The sequence below is a fragment of the Salvelinus namaycush genome, chromosome 42 (genome assembly GCF_016432855.1).
Source record: "Salvelinus namaycush isolate Seneca chromosome 42, SaNama_1.0, whole genome shotgun sequence".
NCBI classification, from domain to species: domain Eukaryota; kingdom Metazoa; phylum Chordata; class Actinopteri; order Salmoniformes; family Salmonidae; genus Salvelinus; species Salvelinus namaycush.
Window position 1 is genome coordinate 9,064,731 of NC_052348.1, and position 18,440 is coordinate 9,083,170.

The 18,440-nt window shown below is 44.3% G+C and overlaps 1 pseudogene; it reads left to right on the forward strand.

Annotated features, from left to right (window-relative positions):
- Positions 1–3,739: 3,739 nt before the first annotated feature.
- LOC120034819 lies at positions 3,740–18,101 on the forward strand (annotated as a pseudogene).
- The last annotated feature ends 339 nt before the right edge of the window (positions 18,102–18,440 follow it).

Genomic DNA, 18,440 nt, shown 5'->3' on the forward strand with positions numbered 1-18,440 from the left:
GTGTGAGTAGGGTCTTGAACACCTCCTGAACCCACAGAGGAACCAGCTGAGCAGCACTGAGGTGAGTGCACTGAACTACTGTCTGAATGGTATTCTGTTAGGGCCCGTATCCACAAAGCCTCTGAGTGCTGATCTAGGATCAGTTTAGCCTTTTAGATCATAATGAATTTAATAGGCTAGTGGCAAGCCCCTACATTTTTTAGATAGTAGTTCTACCTACATACAAACAGCATTAGGATATCTTAATGCATCTAGGAAATATAGACCTGTAAACACAGATACAATAGATGGAAATGTCAACTATGAATATGTATGATGAATGTAAGCTTTACTTTTTGGTAGCTGATTAATAGACTTTCCAAGTCATATGTGCTCTCATTCAGTGCTGTATGGTCCTGCCTGACAAAAATACATAGTTATGTTTTTTTTTTTAAATGTTTGGGCTATTGTAATCTGTTCTAAACAAGTGGGCTCAGACATCGGAATTAGATTTTTTGGGGTGTGAGGTTGCTTGAATGATTTTGTATCTTTAGCTCCTAGTCTTGTAATTAAGTCAAGCCACCAAAGATTATCTTTGGGGCCTCCATGGATTTAGCCTCAAATCCAATATGGTGTCCAAAATCCAATATGGCTGCCATAATTCAATTTGCATATAAATTGCCCTTGTTTATTTTGTATTGTGTCATTCTGTCTTTAAAAGGGTTTCATAGGGCTGTTAGTATACAGTTGAAGTCAGAAGTTTACATACACCTTAGCCAAATACATTTCAACTCAGTTTTTCACAATTCCTGACATTTAATCCTCGTAAAAAATCCCTGTCTTAGGTCAGTTAGGATCACCACTTTATTTTAAGAATGTGAAATGTCAGAATAATAGTAGAGTGATTTATTTCTGCTTTTATTTCTTTCATCACATTCCCAGTGGGTCAGAAGTTTATACACTCAATTAGTATTTGGTAGCATTGCCTTTAAAATGTTGAACTTGGGTCAAATGTTTCGGGTAGCCTTCCACAAGCTTCCCACAATAAGTTGGGTGAATTTTGGCCCATTCCTCCTGACAGAGCTGGTGTAACTGACTCAGGTTTGTAGGCCTCTTTGCTCGCACACGCTTTTTAAGTTCTGCCCACAAATTTTCTATAGGATTGAGGTCAGGGCTTTGTGATGGCCACTCCAATACCTTGACTTTGTTGTCCTTAAGCCATTTTTCCACAACTTTGGAAGTATGCTTGGGGTCATTGTCCATTTGGAAGACCCATTTGCGACCAAGCTTTAACTTCCTGACTGATTTCATGAGATGTTGCTTCAATATATCCACCAAATTTTCCTCCCTCATGATGCCATCTATTTTGTGAAGTGTACCAGTCCCTCCTGCAGCAAAGCACCCCCACAACATGATGCTGCCACCCCCCGTGCTTCACGGTTGGGATGGTGTTCTTCGGCTTACAAGCATCCCCCTTTCTCCTCCAAACATAATGATGGTCATTATGGCCAAACAGTTCTATTTTTGTTTCATCAGACCAGAGGACATTTCTCCAAAAAGTACGATCTTTGTCCCCATGTGCAGTTGCAAACCGTAGTCTGGCTTTTTTTATGGCAGTTCTGGAGCAGTGGCTTCTTCCTTGCTGAGCGGCATTTCAGGTTCTGCCGATATAGTACTCGTTTTACTGTGGATATAGATACTTTTGTACCTGTTTCCTCCAGCATCTTCACAATGTCCTTTGCTGCTGTTCTGAGATTGGTTCGAAATGTGCAAATCAAAGTACATTCATCTCTAGGAGACAGAACGCGTCTCCTTCCTGAGCGGTATGATGGCTGTGTGGTCCCATGGTGTTTATACTTGCGTACTATTGTTTGTACAGATGAACGTGGTACCTTCAGGCTGAACCAGACTTGTGGAGGTCTACACAAAAAACAAATCTGAGGTCTTGGCTGATTTCTTTTGATTTTCCCATGATGTCAAGCAAAGAGGCACTGAGTTTGAAGGTAGACCTTGAAATACATCCACAGGTACACCCCCAATTGAGTCAAATGATGTCAATTAGGGAATTTTTACTAGGATTAAATGTCAGGAATTGTGAAAAACTTGAGTTGAAATGTATTTGGCTAAGGTGTATGTGAACTTCCGACTTCAACTGTAAATAAGGTATTTCTGTTTTTGTCTAAACCTGTTTTCGCTTTGTCATTATGCGGTATTGTGTGTAGATTAATGAGAGAGGGGGGGGGGGGTGATCATTAAATCCATGTTAGAATAAGGATGTAACGTAACAAATTGTGGAAAAGGGGAAGGAGTCTGAATACTTTCCGAATGCACTGTATTTACTGTTGTACAAGCCTTTTCTATTCATATACTGTCTATATGCACCATTCACATATTTATATTCCTGGGTTATGCGTAAGGTTAGTAGTGTGGTTAAGGTTAATAGGTTTAAAATCCGATTTTAAGAACAGAAATTGTAAAAATAGGCAGGGTTTATGATTTTGACTGTGGTAAGTAGTGACGAACATAACGGGAGATTTGATGTGTAATGTAATAAACAGTACCGTATTTCAAAGAACAGCGTGCTTTACTTTTTATTTAGCCACACCCTTTGAGCAATGAGGCCAACCCATAAGATCCTTTCTCTTCAGTATAGAAGGAGTTGGGTGCAGTTGAATCAGTGAAGGTAACCTGTAGTGAACTTGTGATATTTGTTTGTGTTTCTTCTGATCAGAGGGAGCAGGCACTCCGTGTCACGCAACTTGGGTCAAGATCAGTTTTTTGCTTTGCTCTTAGGAAGAGGGCATCATAGAAAGGAGTGATTTCTGGGGTAGCGTTAAGTGTGGCGCTGGAGCAATTGAAGTTTTAGATTCCTGGTGTTTGTGACGCCCCCCATTTGGTGCGTCGCAGACCCGGTGGGGAGGGTGGTGAAAGAGGAGTCACTGTCAGTCCTTTATTGAGTCAGTCTACCCGGCAGTCATGTTAGGATATCAGTTATCCTGTTAGAGCTTTTGTGCCAAATCCACTGCATTGTTTCAGGTGCCAAATCCACTGCATTGTTTCAAGTGCAGCAGTGTGTAGGAGGGAGATTCCAAGATGTGGGAAGTGTGCAGGAGGGCATGGGACAGAGGATTGTGTAGTTGTATGTGTTAACTGTAGGGGTGCCCATCTTGCTGGGGTTTGGATGTGTCCAGTGCGAGAGAGGTAAATTGAAGTGGCCAGAGTCAGACTAATGCAGAGGGTGTAGTATGCTCAGGCAGTTTAGAAAGTGGAGGAGGATGGGTCACGGGTGAGGGTCCTGAGAGGATCCCAGTGTGTAATTGAGTTGTAACAGTACAGAGGGATAGGGTAACGAGTGAGTTATGCTTCAGTAAGGTTGGCTTCTTAGCGATGGTTATCAACTATACCGCAGAAATGGAAAGTAAATCACAGAAAATGGATGTGGTGGCAGCTGCAGATATGTATTTGGGTATAAGATTTGACTTCATAAGAGTTTTACTGGGTGTGTTGAGGGGTGGTGTCCCGTTCTCCCAGTCCGTTGGTATGGTGCAGGAGACGATAGGGTAAAAGTAGTGGAATTGGGTAATGGGTTTTTAATGAGTGTAGGTGTCTATGGCTATATGTAACTTTCTTAGAGGACCAGGACTAATTAAGATAATTTTATGTAGGTAGGCTGTGATTGGCCTCACACTCCAGGACTGTAGGTGGCGGTGTATGCACCTACAATTTGGATGCGATCCGCCAACCAAATTCCAAAGACTAAGTAAACGGAAGTAAACATGGTCAAGAACAATTTTCACGTTTGTGTTTTTGTCATTTAGACATTTTAACAACCATGGAATTCAAAGTATGACGAATTTAACTGCACAGCACTAAACACTTACCCCAAATAATATTTCATTCGCGTTGGCGACAGGACTTGGATGATAGATGTTAACGTTATCTAGTAAGTAACGCTAACTTAGCTGCTAACGTTAGCTAACAATGGCCATGGTTTTTCACACTCAAATAGCCTCCATTATGGAGGTGCTAGCGAATGCAGCCGTGGCAGAGATCTGTAAACTCGTAGACGACGACTATGCAGTGTTTCGTTTGGAAATAACTCAAAGCCAGAAAGAAATCACGGCATTGCGGAGGAAACTTCAGCTAATCGAACTGAAGGTGGCACGGGAGCGCGCAGAGAAGACAATGCGAGAGCGTGTACTCGCCAGTCGTCCAAGTAGTGTCAAGGTCCTCGACCGATACAGAGGAATGGCAAGAGGTACATTTTGTAGGGGGGGTGTCACCCGGTTCCCCTTTACACATGTGTGAATTTAGATGTGTTAACCAGAATTTTGTCTTGGTCAGTTTTGAGATGGTATGCAATAATTCTCTTGATTACTTAGCTTGCTACAGTATCTTGCACAAAGACACTATCACATTTACTGCATTTCATATTATTTACTCATTGAAAACAATGATGCATCGAACATAATCACTCGATCTATAAATATTATCTCCAGTTGTGTAGTGGTGCTTGGAGAAGTGGGTATACTTAAATTTTGCCCAAACATTTCCAAACGGCCTGCCCAGCGAAGGAAAGGCACCTTTGTGTGAAAAATTATGAGAAACCGTGACACACTCTGAATGACCTAAAATCATGAATCCCATATTGGTCTTTCAATATCAGGCCAACCCAAGCTGTACTGGGCAAGTTGAAGGCCAGCATCCCGGAGTCGCCTCTTCACTGTTGATGTTGAGACTGGTATTTTGCGGGTACTATTTAATGAAGGTGCCATTTGAGAACTTGTGAGGCGTCTGTCTCAAACTAGACACTCTAATGTACTTGTCCTCTTTCTCAGTTGTGCACCGTGGTTCTGTGAAGGGAGTAGTACACAGCGTTGTACGAAATCTTCAGTTTCTTGGCAATTTCTCGTATGGAATATCCTTAATTTGTCAGAACAAGAATAGACTGACGAGTTTCAGAAGAAAGTTCTTTGTTTCTGGCCATTTTGAGCCTGTAATCGAATCCACATGCTGATACTCAACTAGTCTAAAGAAGGCCAGTTTTATTGCTTCTTTAATGAGAACAACACTTTTCAGCTGTGCTAACATAATTGCAAAATGGTTTTCTAATGATCAATTAGCCTTTTTAAAATGATGGTTTTTGGATTAGCTAACACAACGTGCCATTGGAACTCAGGAGTGATGGTTGCTGATAATGGGCCTCTGTATGCCTATGTAGATATCCCATTAAAAATATGCCGTTTCCAGCTACAATTGTTAATGTTGTAAATGACTATGTCTACACTGTATTTTTTATAAATTTTATATTTTAATGGACAAAATTTTTTGCTTTTCTTTCAAAAACAAGTACATTTCTAAGTGACTCCAAACTTTTGAACGGTAGTGTATGTGATTATTGTACAAATCTGAATTTGCTTCATTTAGTATCATCTTAAATTAAGATATTGAATTATTATCAAATTAATAATTGAGTCTGACACACCGTGCAAGAATGGTCCACCACCCAAAGGACATCTAGCCAACTTGACACAATTGTGGGAAGCATTGGAGTCAACATGGACCAGCATCCCTGTAGAATGCTTTCGACACCTTGTAGAGTCCATACCCCAATGAATTGAGGCTGTTCTGAGGGCAAAAGGGGGTGCAACTCAGTATTAGGAAGGTGTTCTTAATGTTTTGTATATTCAGTGTATAATATAGTGTTGAGCATTTACAGTAGCTAACCTAACCACCTCTTTTCCCCCAATCACTCTCTCAGGTGAAGGACATCTCACTGGAAGCCACAGAAGCTTTGTGAAGCCAGCGGGACACAATACATGGAGAGATGACCAGCCAATCACTGTTGATGAAGGGAGTGGAACCTCAACCCAGCACGTTATCGTGATAGAGGTTAGTGTAATAGAATTACATCCAGGGCCTAAAACATACTTTTTTTGTATACCAGGCACTGTGGCAGGTAGATAAAAAATATTTTAAAAATCATAATTAAAGCTATAATCTAACAGCCACACAGATTTTTTAGATTTTTTATTTTCAGACAAAATATTTTTGCCACCATAATAAAAATTTAAAAAACATGAGCATGCGTAGTAGAGGCAAAAATGTTTAGCTGCCCCTTTAAGGTTACCATAGTAACAGGGACACTTGCTTGTGATGATCTCACTAGTAGAGATCGACCATGTCTCTTTTTGCTAGCCGTGGAAGCAAACTCAAACATTGAAAGCAACCTAGCTTGTGAACAAAGCAATGTAAATAGACAAGAAACACAAGGACAAAGTCTCATTTTAGTAGACTTTTGAGTAAGTTAGACCAACATTTAAGGCTGAGCGCATTGCTTCTAAAATCAAGTCCTTCAGCACTTCGCCCACAGCCCACCAGACAGGCACTGTTGCTTTGCAAGGTGGGGTAGCTATAACGTTTGAATTCCGATTTCTTTGTGCATTACCAGATATGAAACAAAACTGCTGAAATACTTTCAAAACAGCTACTGCAGCATTTATTTAGCTATATATCACAACTTGCACTTGTGCCCATACTTCACTTGACTATTTTTATAACATGCTTGCACTGTAGAGCCCTGAGTGTGACCACCCACCAACGTAGCAGGTGAATTAGACATTCTTTCCCGCCAATGTCAAAATCTACACGCAATTGGTGGGTGTTTAATTTTAGACCCTGATTACATCAAAATTACAGTACATCAAATGTGGCCAGTTTATTTCAGAAAGGCTCCCCTCAGCTATTCACTTGCTTACATGTACATCCTCATTTATCTGCCATAGGGAAGCTTGTGTGATTTCCCTATGACATTGTTATCCAATTCTACTCATGTATCAGTAATTACCTCATTTTTTCTTGTCAGTCTGAAGATGCAAGTCCTGGGGTCAAGCTGGAGAGGTCTGAAGAGGAGGAGGACCCACGGCACAGCAGAGACATCCAGACTGGAGTAGCCCCCCCTGTAGCCACGGAGGACCCCACCGCTGCCCCAGAGCTGTCCAGGACCCGACGCAGAATCACGGAGGTCAGTGGAACGCTGAACGCCGTCCTCAAATCAGAGACAGATACAGAGACTTTAATGGGGCTGGGGCGACTGGGCTGTCCACCTGCTCCCCGCTCAGAGTATTTACTTTATGGTAACCCGAGCACGAGGACGGTTCTGTCCCATCAGGACTCAGGTGACAGGTTACAGACTGGCAATGATCCGTCCTGTTCATACGCTACAGGGACAGAGATGCTACCCGGTGACATGCCTGTGGGCTTAGATACACAGACTAATCCAATGGGAGCGGACTGGAACCAGTACAGTAGTAGTGTAAACTCTGAAGGCTTCTTAGATAAGAAAGGAGAGGGTCTGGTCGTAGATGAGGTGAAAGTGGAGGGCGACGCTCCTCTGATATGGAATGCAGACGGGACTCACTTAGGAGAAGGACACTCGCAGGGAAACACCAGTGACTTCTTAGACTACAGGGAAAGCTTAGAGACAAATCTAAATGTCGCCACCCACTCACCTTTACACGCACTCGGGGATCGCGACCCAGTGTCCACGTCCTTGGCACCATCCGATTCACACAGCAGCGTCCTTTTCGATCAGGTATTGAACTCAAAGGACCAAAGTGCTCAGGCTCAGGGAGGGGGAGCAACAACAGGTGGTAAAGAGAAGCGGTTCCTCTGCATGTTCTGTAACAAAGGCTTCAGCTGCCCCCAGAAGGTGGAGATCCACCAGAGGGTCCACACAGGGGTGAAACCCTTCAATTGTACCCAGTGTCACATGCGCTTCGCCCAGGCCTGCAACCTGAAGAGGCACCAGAGGGTCCACACAGGGGAGAAACCCTACAGCTGCCCCCAGTGTGAGAAGAGGTTCTCCCACCAGCACCATCTGAAGATGCACCTGAATGTCCATACGGGAGAAAGGCCATTTGCCTGTATGTACTGCGAAAAGAGGTTCTCAGAGAGGAGCTACCTCAGGATACACCAGCAGAAAAACCATTCCACTCTATAACATAAAGGAACCATTCCACTTGATAGCTTCTGACAATTAGATCAACCCCTGCATTAAAGACAGATGCATTTTCAGTGTTGTCAGCAGGAAAGATCCACAGATGCCTTTGGAATAACGAGAGTAACAGATTTCAGTTTTGTATATTCCTGGGTAGAATATTGCATTCAGCTATTGTGTGATATATTTAAGCCTAAAAAGTCTGTTACATATTGTGTTTGTATGTGTAGGCTATATATTGTCACAAATGCATATTTCTTTGCTTCCATTCAACTACTTACACTGAACAAAAATGTAAGGGCAACAATTTCCAAGATTTTACTGAGTTACAGTTCATATAAGGAAATCTGTCAATTTTATGAATTTCACATGACTGGGCAGGGGCGCAGCCATGGATTGGCCTGGGAGGCAATAGGCCCACCCACTGGGGAGACAGGCCCAGGTAATCAGGATTAGTTTTTCCCCACAAAAGGGCTTTATTACAGACAGAAACACTCATCAGTTTCATCAGCTTTCCAGGTGGCTGTTCTCAGACTATTCCGCATGTGGCGAAGCCAGATGCGGAGGTCCTGGGCTGGCAATGTTTACACATGGTCTGCGGTTGTGAGGCCGGTTGGACGTACTGCTAAATTCTCTAAAACAACGTTGGAGGCGGCTTATGGTAGAGAAATGAACATTAAATTATCTGGCAACAGCTCTGGTTGACATTCCTGCAGTCAGCATGCCAATCGCACTCTCTCTCAAAAATGTAGACATCTGTGGCATTGTGTTTGACAAAACGGCACATTTTAGTGGCCTTTTATTGTCCCCAGCACAAGGTGCACCTTTGTAGTGATCCTTCTGTTGAATCAAATTCTTGTTATGCCACACCTGTCAGGTAGATGGATTATCTTGGCAAAAGACAATTGCTCACTAACAGGGATGTAAACAAATTTGTGCACAAAATTTGAGACAAATAAGCTTTTTGTGCATATGGAACATTTCGGGGATCTTTTATTTCAGCTCATGAAACATGGGACCAACACAACATATTGCGTTTATATTTTTGTTTGGTGTGTGTGTATATATGTGTGATTTTCATATGTTGTATTCAAAATGGGACTTTTCATGCTAAGACTTCCAATGAGGCTCTCTTTAGCAGTGGTGGAAAAAGTACCCAAATGTCATACTTGAGTAAAAGTAAAGATACCTTCATAGAACATGTCTCAAGTGAAAGGCACCCACTAAAGTACTACTTGAGTGAAAATATTTGGTTTTAAATATACTTATGTGTCAAAAGTAATTTACAAACAAAGCATGTATTTAGTGCTTCCACAATATCAGAGGCAGTAAGGATGACCAGGGACGTTCTCTTGGTAAATGTGGGAATTTGGCAATTTCCTGTCCTGCTAAGCATTCAAAATGTAAGAGTACTTTTGGGTGTCAGGGAAAATGCATGGAGTTGAAAGTACATTCTTTTCTTTAGGAATGTTGTGGAGTTAAAATAAAAGATGTTGAAAATATAAATGGTAAAGTACAGATAAGCAAAAAAACGCCTGCGCAGTCGTGGGTGAACAGGGAGTATAGGAGGGAACTAAGCACACACCCCTGAGGGGCCCCCGTGTTGAGGGTCAGCGTGGCGGATGCGCCTACCCTCACCACTTGGGGACTGCCCGTCAGGAAGTCCAGGAGAGTGGAGATGTTCACAATATACAGTGCATTCAGAAAGTATGTTTTCTTAAGTACTTTACACCACTGTTCTTTAGTATACATCACATCTGATCTCACCCTATTCTGCATACACCCAACAGCGCTTTATAACCATTACACATAAGGCCTACTAAATTTGCCATGAAATCAAATGTTATTTGTCACATTAAATGTGCTTTGTAAATAAAAGGTGTAGACTAACAGTGAAATGCTTACTTACGCGCCCTTCCCATGCACTAAGAAAAATGTACAAATAATAGAAAGATAATACCATGAGGAATAAATTCACAATGAGTAGCGATAACTTTGCTATATACATGGGGTACCACTACCGAGTCAATGTGCAGGGGTACAAGGTAACAGCAGTCTTATTGCTTGGGGGTAGAAGCTGTTCAGGGTTCTGTTGGTTCTTGGTGCATCAGTACCACTTGCCGTGCGGTAGCAGAGAGAACAGTCCTGGGTGGCTGGAGCCTTTGACACGTTTTAGGGCCTTCCTCTGACACCACCTGGTATAGAGGTCCTGGATGGCAGAGAGCTCGGGTCCAGCGATGTGATGTGAACACCAAGATTGAGACTCTCGACCCGCTCCACTAAAGCCCTGTGGATGGGGGTGTGCTCGGCCCTCCGTTTCCTGTGGTCCACGATCAGCTCCTTTGTTTTGCTGACATTGAGGGAAAGGTTGTTGTCCTGACACCACACTGCCAGGTCACTGACCTCCTGCCTATAGGCTGTCTCATCGTCGGTGATCAGGCCTACCACCGTCGTGTTGTCAGCTAACTTAATGGTGGTGTTGGAGTAGTTCGCGCGCGAACAGGGAGTATGGGAGGGGACTAAGCACGCACCCCTGAGAGGCCCCGTGTTGAGGGTCAGCGTGGCGGATGTGCCTACCCTCACCACCTGGAGACTGCTCGTCAGGAAGTTCACAATATAGAGTGCATTCAGAAAGTATTCAGACCCCTTGCATTTTCCACATTTTGTTATTTACAGCTTTATTCTAAAAGGGATCAAATTTAAAGAAAAATCCTCAATCAACACACAATAGCCCATAATGACAAAGCGAACACAGGTTTTTAGAAATTTTTGCCAATGTATTAAAAATAGAAAAATATTAATGCCTTATTTAAGTATGTATTCAGACCCTTTGCTATGAGACTTGAAATTGAGCTCCGGTGCATCCTGTTTCCATTTGGTCATCCTTGAGATGTTTCTACAGCTTGATTGGAGTCCACCTCTGGTAAATTCAATTGATTGGACATGATTTGGAAAGGCACACACCTGTCTATATAAGGTCCCACAGTTGACAGTGCATGTCAGAGCAACAATCAAGCCATGAGGTCAAAGGAATTGTCCGTAGAGCTCCGAGACAGGATTGTGTCGAGGCACAGATCTGGGGAAGGGTACCAAAAAATGACTGCAGCATTGAAGGTCCCCAAGAACACAGTGGCCTCCATCATTCTTAAATGGAAGAAGTTGGGAACCCCCCAAGACTCTTCCTAGAGCTGGCTGCCCAGCCAAACTGAGCAATAAGTGGAGAAGGGCCTTGGTCAGGAAAGTGACCAAGAACCTGATGGCTACTCTGACAGAGCTCTAGAGTTCCTCTGTGGAGATGGGAGAACCTTCCAGAAGGACAACCACCTCTGCAACACTCCAGCATTCAGGCCTTTATGGTAGAGTGGCCAGACGGAAGCCGCTCCTCAGTAAAAGGCACATCACTACCCGCTTGGAGTTTGCCAAAAGGCACCTAAAGGACTCTCAGACCATGAGAAACCAGATTCTCTGGTCAGATGAAACCAAGATTTGAACTCTTTGGCCTGAATGCCAAGCGTCACGTCTGGAGGAAACCTGGCACCATCCCTACGGTGAAGCATGGTAGTGGCAGCATCATGCTGTGGGGATGTTTTTCAGCAGCAGGGACTGAGAGACTAGTCAGAATCGGAGCAAAGTACAGAAAGATCCTTGATGAAAACCTGCTCCAGAGCGCTCAGGACCTCAGACTGGGGTGAAGGTTCACCTTCCAGCAAGACAACGACCCTAAGCACACAGCCAAGACAACGCAGGAGTGGCTTCGGCACGAGTCTCTGAATGTCCTTGAGTGGCCCAGACTTGAACCCGATTTAAACATCTCTGGAGAGACCTGAAAATAGCTGTACAGTGACGTTCCCCAGCCAACCTGACAGAGCTTGAGAGGATCTGATGAAAAGAATGGGAGAAACTCCCAAAATTTTTGTAGCGTCATATCCAAGAAGACTTGAGGCTGTAATCGCTGCCAAAGGTGCTTCAACAAAGTACTGAGTAAAGGGTCTGATTACTTATGTAAATGTGATTTCAGTTGTAAAAAAATTTATTTATACATTTGCAAGGGGTCTGAAACACCTACTGTACACTTCAAAATAGTTTAGTCAGGTTTGTCTGATGAATTTTGACTTATCATAGCTGACTTATTTTTACCCACAACATCATATTTATGTCTACCATGATGGGTTTAACAACAATGAAGTCATCATTCTGTAACTACAGTAAGGACTCAAACATAGTGGGGATGGGTAAACACTCCATGTTGAAAGTGTGTTTATTGTCTGTGTGCGCGTTCTATCACTTGCAAGAAAATTGACGATTTTAATTAGCTGATGCACATTGTGACAGAGCATTTGTTTGAATTTAAACTGTTTCTAATGTTAACAAGTATGGCCCATCCATCATTAAAGTGTGTTTATTATCTGTGTGTATGTACCTGAGGGAGTGAATGTCTGTGTAATCTGTATTATGGCTCTCTTCCAGGAGGAGGAGGGTCCAGAGGTGCTGCTGGTTAAGGAGGAGGGGTGTGAGGAGGGTCTGGGGAACCCTGAGGAGACCATGGTCATGGAGGACAACCAGACTACACCTCCTGAACCCACAGAGGAACCAGTTGAGCAGCACAGGACCACACACAGTCTCACTGAGGTGATCCCAATGTAAACTACTCTCTGAATGGTATTAGATCAAATCATATTTTATTTGTCATACAACAGTGAAATGCTTACTTACAAGCCCTTAACCAAAAATGCAGTTTTAAGAAAAAATAAGTTAAAGTATTTACTAAATAAACTGAAGTAAACAATAAATAAAAATGGTGAAAGAAATAAGAAAATTGAAAAATAACATAATTAAAGAGCAACAATAAAATAACAGTAACAAGGCTATACACAGGGGGTAACGGTACAGAGTCGATGCGCGGGGGCACAGGTCAGTAGAGGTAATTGAGGTAATATGTACATGTAGGTAGAGGTAAAGTGACTGCATAGATAATAAACACAGAGTAGCAGCAGCGTAAAAATGGGGGTGTCAATGCAAATAGTCCGGTTAGCAGTTAAGGAGTCTTATGGCTTGGGGTTAGAAGCTGTTAAGCCTTTTGGACCTATACTTGGCGCTCCAGTACCGCTTGCCGTACGGTAGCAGAGAGAACAGTCTATGACTTGGGTGGCTGGAGTCTTTGGCAACTTTTAGGGCCTTCCTATACCGCCTGGTATAGAGGTCCTGGATGGCAGGAAGCTTGGCCCTTGTGATGTACTGGGCCGTGCGCACTACCCTCCGCATCCACAAAGCCTCTCAGAGTACAAGTGCTGATCTAGGATCAGTTTTGCTTTTTAGATTATAATGAATAAGACTGTAGACAGGCAGGGAACTGATCTTTGATCAAACTAACATGTTTGCATAGTTCTCATAGCAATCCCTCATTGCCCAATCAGAAGATGCTCCAAACCAGGGTACTCATATTAGATGTCTTGATCCAACATCCTCTCACTGTATCTCTTACCTCTTACAGTCAGTTGACATGGAGGATGGGAAGCCTGATCTGCTGCTGGTCAAAGAGGAGACAATAGAAGATGGACCAGAGAGCATTGACCTGCTGAGTGGATTAAAGATGGGGGAGCAAGGTAAGAGAGAAATACATACAGCCTACATATAAAATAGTGATGCAACTGGTTATTATTCTTTTATAAAATAAAATTAATACAACTTATGTTTGTATACAAAAACACACATTATAATGTATGAACTTGACAAGTTAATTGACTCAAAATATGTATGCGTTTCCCTTCAGTCAGTCAACTTCGGTACAACACACTCTCGTGACTTTGGTTGAAAGATCTACAATCTCACCTGACAAGGCCAATGAAATCTGTGCCTCACTGGAAGCCCCGTTTTCCACAGGTGATAAACATGAGGCACAGATTTCTTCCTTCCTGAAGAATTGTCACCAGTTCCTGCACCTACTGGGGAGGATGGCTTCTATGATATGGTGGTCAGTCCCCTGGAACTATTATTGATGCAGCTGTTCCAGTGCTGGGTGCTAGCAACGCGCTTGGAAGCATCTTCCCACCTAAACCGGTCAATTCCAGTGTCCCCGACATACCTTCGTGCACTGGCCCAGTGGAGGGATCCCCAGCTACTGTCGCAAGGGGTTCTCATGGCCCAGGTGTTGTCCCGCAAGGTGGTCACAACAGACTCATCCCCCTGGGGGGGGGGGGTGCAATGGGTTACTCAATTCGGAAAGTACGGACGGTGTCATAGTGCCCGACTTATCAATTACCTGTAACTTCTGACTGTGTACTTGGCACTCAGGGGTGGAGACTAGGGCCAACGTTGCCGGGAAACGCACAGTGTCGTCTATTTTTCTCATTGAGGGACCAGTGCTCAGTTGGAAACGATCGCTTTAGTGCACCAGTGGCCTTGTCCCAGGCGCACAGGCAGGTTTGGCATGGGAGGCCGGATATTCGGTTCCAATGGGCCTGGCCCCTGAGAGGGCCAATCTGATGGCTAGAGGTTTACCGCCAAATGTTATTGCTACTATTCAGACTGCAAGGGTGCTCTCCACAACAGGGCTGTATGCATATAAGTGGTAAGCGTTTGAGCTCTGGGGCCTAGATTAAGGACTTGTTCCTTATCAGTGCTCTTTGAGGGACATCCTTATGTTCCTACAGGAGCATTTCGAGCAGGGGTGGGCATTCTCAACATTAAAAGTGTACATGGCCGCCATCTCAGCCTGTCATGTGGGAATTGACGGAGCCTCACTGGGAGCCCACCCCCTGATTGTGCGGTTCCTGAAATGTGTACGTTGTCTCAGACCGGTCTCTAAACCTATTGTGCCCACATGGGACTTGGCTCTGGATTTGGAGGCACTATGTGCGGCCCTCTTTGAGCCTCTGGAGTCGGTGGATCTGAAGATCCTCATCTACAAAAGATCTATACTCATGGCTTTGGCCTCAGTTAAACTTGTTGGGGACTTCCACGCGTTATCCGTACACTCTTCTTGGACTCAGTTCGCCCTGGGCGACAAAGGTTGACAATGCAGCCTTCGCCCCGAAAGTCATGTTCTACAGGCCCTTTTAGCTTTTGAGCTATTTCCCTTTTCGCCTCCTCGTTTTGCTTCTGAAAAGCAAAAAAGGCTACATGTCTGGTGTGCGCTTTACGCACGTACTTTGAACTGACCTGGGATATCCAGTTATGTGACCAGCTTTTTGTATGTGTCGCTAATCCAGCTCCCGGCAGGGCGCTCTCTAAACACTCTCTCTCCCACTGGGTTGTAGAGGCTATCTCCCTGGCATATAGCGGCAAGGGTTACCTAGCTGTTCCAGCTCCTACTTCACAAGGGGTCTGGCAGCATATTGGGCATTGTTTAAAAGGTTGACTAGAGGAGATATTTCACACATTTTTTAAAGGTTTTATCGCTTGGATGTCACTGCTCCAGTGTAGCCCACAATGTGCTTACAGCTGGGATGGGAAATAACTAGGCAGCACGCTGTGGGTGGTCTGCCATGGGCTGTTTCATTTAGTATCCGTTGGGGTCGGCTAGGGCGTGATTATATTTTCCCATAGTGTGCTATTCCGAAATGGACTGACTGAAAGGGAACGTAATGTTATGTCTATAATACTGTTCCCTGAAGGAGAAAAATTAGGTACAACACCCGTTTGGCCCTGCGCCGCCCGTTCCTGGGCTTGGTGAAGAGCGGTATTTAAATTTAAGGAATAAATCCAGTTTCACTCCTTCAGGGAACAGTAGTCATAGTCATAACGTTATGTTTTCTCTGGCATGTTTATAAAGTCTTGTTAGCAGTTGATGTTATTCTTCAATAACACAAACCCCAAGGCAAATCGGGGAGAAAAATAGGTTTATTCAAAGAGGACAAATCATAGATGTTATGCTGGGAGGTAGATGTTCAGTCTCCCCTGTCCTCAGCTTTTCTCCACAGAACAAAGGAACAGGATGTCATTCATAACCCCTCACCATAGCGTGGGGTTGACCAATCAGAAGTCCTTGCAGTACAACTGGGCCAATGGCCAAATAACAAGTATCCTGCTCCAGACTCAATGTACAGACCAATGAAAACGTGGCACTCGTAGCTCTGCGTGCAGGACTGACATTCCACAGATTCTAAACAGCTGTGGAACTGAAGACCAACTATTTACTCTTGTCCTCTCATCCTCTGCGTTGTGTATTTATCTTCTAAATATTTTTATTTATTTATTTATTTTATTTATTATTATTTATTTTTTTTATTTTTTTTATCCCCTTTTCTCCCCAATTTTCGTGGTATCCAATCGCTAGTAATTACTATCTTGTCTCATCGCTACAACTCCCGTACGGGCTCGGGAGAGACGAAGGTCGAAAGCCATGCGTCCTCCGAAGCACAACCCAACCAAGCCGCACTGCTTCTTTAACACAGCGCGCCTCCAACCCGGAAGCCAGCCGCACCAATGTGTCGGAGGAAACACCGTGCACCTGGCCCCCTTGGTTAGCGCGCACTGCGCCCGGCCCGCCACAGGAGTCGCTGGAGCGCGATGAGACAAGGATATCCCTACTGGCCAAACCCTCCCTAACCCGGACGACGCTAGCCCAATTGTGCGTCGCCCCACGGACCTCCCGGTCGCGGCCGGCTGCGACAGAGCCTGGGCGCGAACCCAGAGACTCTGGTGGCGCAGTTAGCACTGCGATGCAGTGCCCTAGACCACTGCGCCACCCGGGAGGCCTCTAAATATTCTTATAGTCTGTTTTGTTCCCTCTTCCTGCAGGTGGTTGGCTGGAGGTTAACAGAGGAGATTGGATGGCCATTTTGGATTGCCAGACCGGTGCAGTCAAGGGCCCAGAGGAGAACGTCACTGAGCAGGCCAGGTCCAGAAGTGACATAGTCGAGGTCTGTGGATGGGACAGCGTGCTCAACTCTGGACTGGGGAACAACACTGTTAACCACAACCAGAAACAAACAGCCGAACACAAAACCACAACTGAACTTAGTCTCCATGACAACAGACTGGCTGAGACCACTGCGAGGCGTAGATTTGGTCTGCGGGGACGTGGAGGTATCCGTATGCGGTTGGAGAGAACAGACACAGACTCGGCTAGCGATGCTCCGTCCTGCTCCTATAGTTGTGATTCAGAGAGACTGATGGCGCCTCAGGTTAACCCTCTAACAGATGCTGCCTTCAGCCTGCCTTCTATAGGATCTATCAACTGGAACATGGACCCTGTGACAACACAGACCCTCCCTGGCCTTCATCCTCCTCACACTCTCATTATGTTAAACCAGACCTCAGACAATGCTTCAACACTAAATGGCTACACAAGCCCATTGACAAATGACAGTAGTAGAGACGGAATCAGTAAAGAAAAACGTTTCCCGTGTTCGTTCTGTGGGAAAGCTTTCAGTTTCCCCAAACAGGTGGAGATCCACCAGAGGATACACACAGGGGAGAAACCGTTCGGCTGCCACCTGTGCCGGGCCCGTTTCTCCCGATCGACCCACCTGAAGAGGCATCAGAGGGTCCACACAGGTGAGAAACCCTACAGCTGCCCCCAGTGTGAGAAAAGGTTCTCCCACCAGCACAATATGAAAGTGCACCTGAAGGTCCACACGGGAGAGGCCGTTCGCCTGTACGCACTGCGGGAAGAGGTTCTCAGAGAGGAGACACGTCAGGATAGATCAGCAGAAAATGCACACGACCCATGTCTAGAGTATAGGGACATGTAATGTAGTACAAGCATTTACAAGCATTTCGCTACACCCGCAATAACATTGCTAAACACGTGTATGTGACCAATATAATTTGATTTGATGATTTAGTACTAGTTTGGTATGTAGTAGGGAACTGGATGAGGTAAACTGAGGAAATAATGAGTGTGATGAGGCAGAGTAGATGATATGGTGTCTGTAAAAGTGCTTCGCTGATGTAAAGTGACAACCTTGTCCTGTTTGTGTGCAATGTAATGTTTTATCCTTTTCCAAAGTATTCTAAAATGTATTTTATTAAAGCGAGGGTACTAGATGTACGGTAAAGTGTTACCATAGTGAGAAGTTATTCAACTTGTCACATGTATCATATTGTGCAATAAAAGTACTGAACTTCACGTTATGAGTGTAGGATTATTTGGTTTAAATTAAATACAAAATTGACTCTGTGCTGACTTACTTGGTTATTTTTGTATCATTGTAGGGACTGACTTTCCCTTCTCTCAGGCGATTTAATTTAATTCACATATGGACACGAAAGTTACTTAGCCTACAACACAGCACACAATCCCAACAACACCACAACAATGTCTAGAAGGAGCTCAAAGACTAACCACCTGAGGGTGGTGGCTCCTGCTTCTCCCTCCTCTGGTGTCATTGGGTCACAACGTGGGAGGTCGAGCATGAGGATGGACGCCGACAAGCTGTGCGCCTACCCCATGTTTGGTAAGCACTTTACTGAGGTGTACTGTGAATAAGCACCAGACCGTTCACACCAAGGAGAGGTC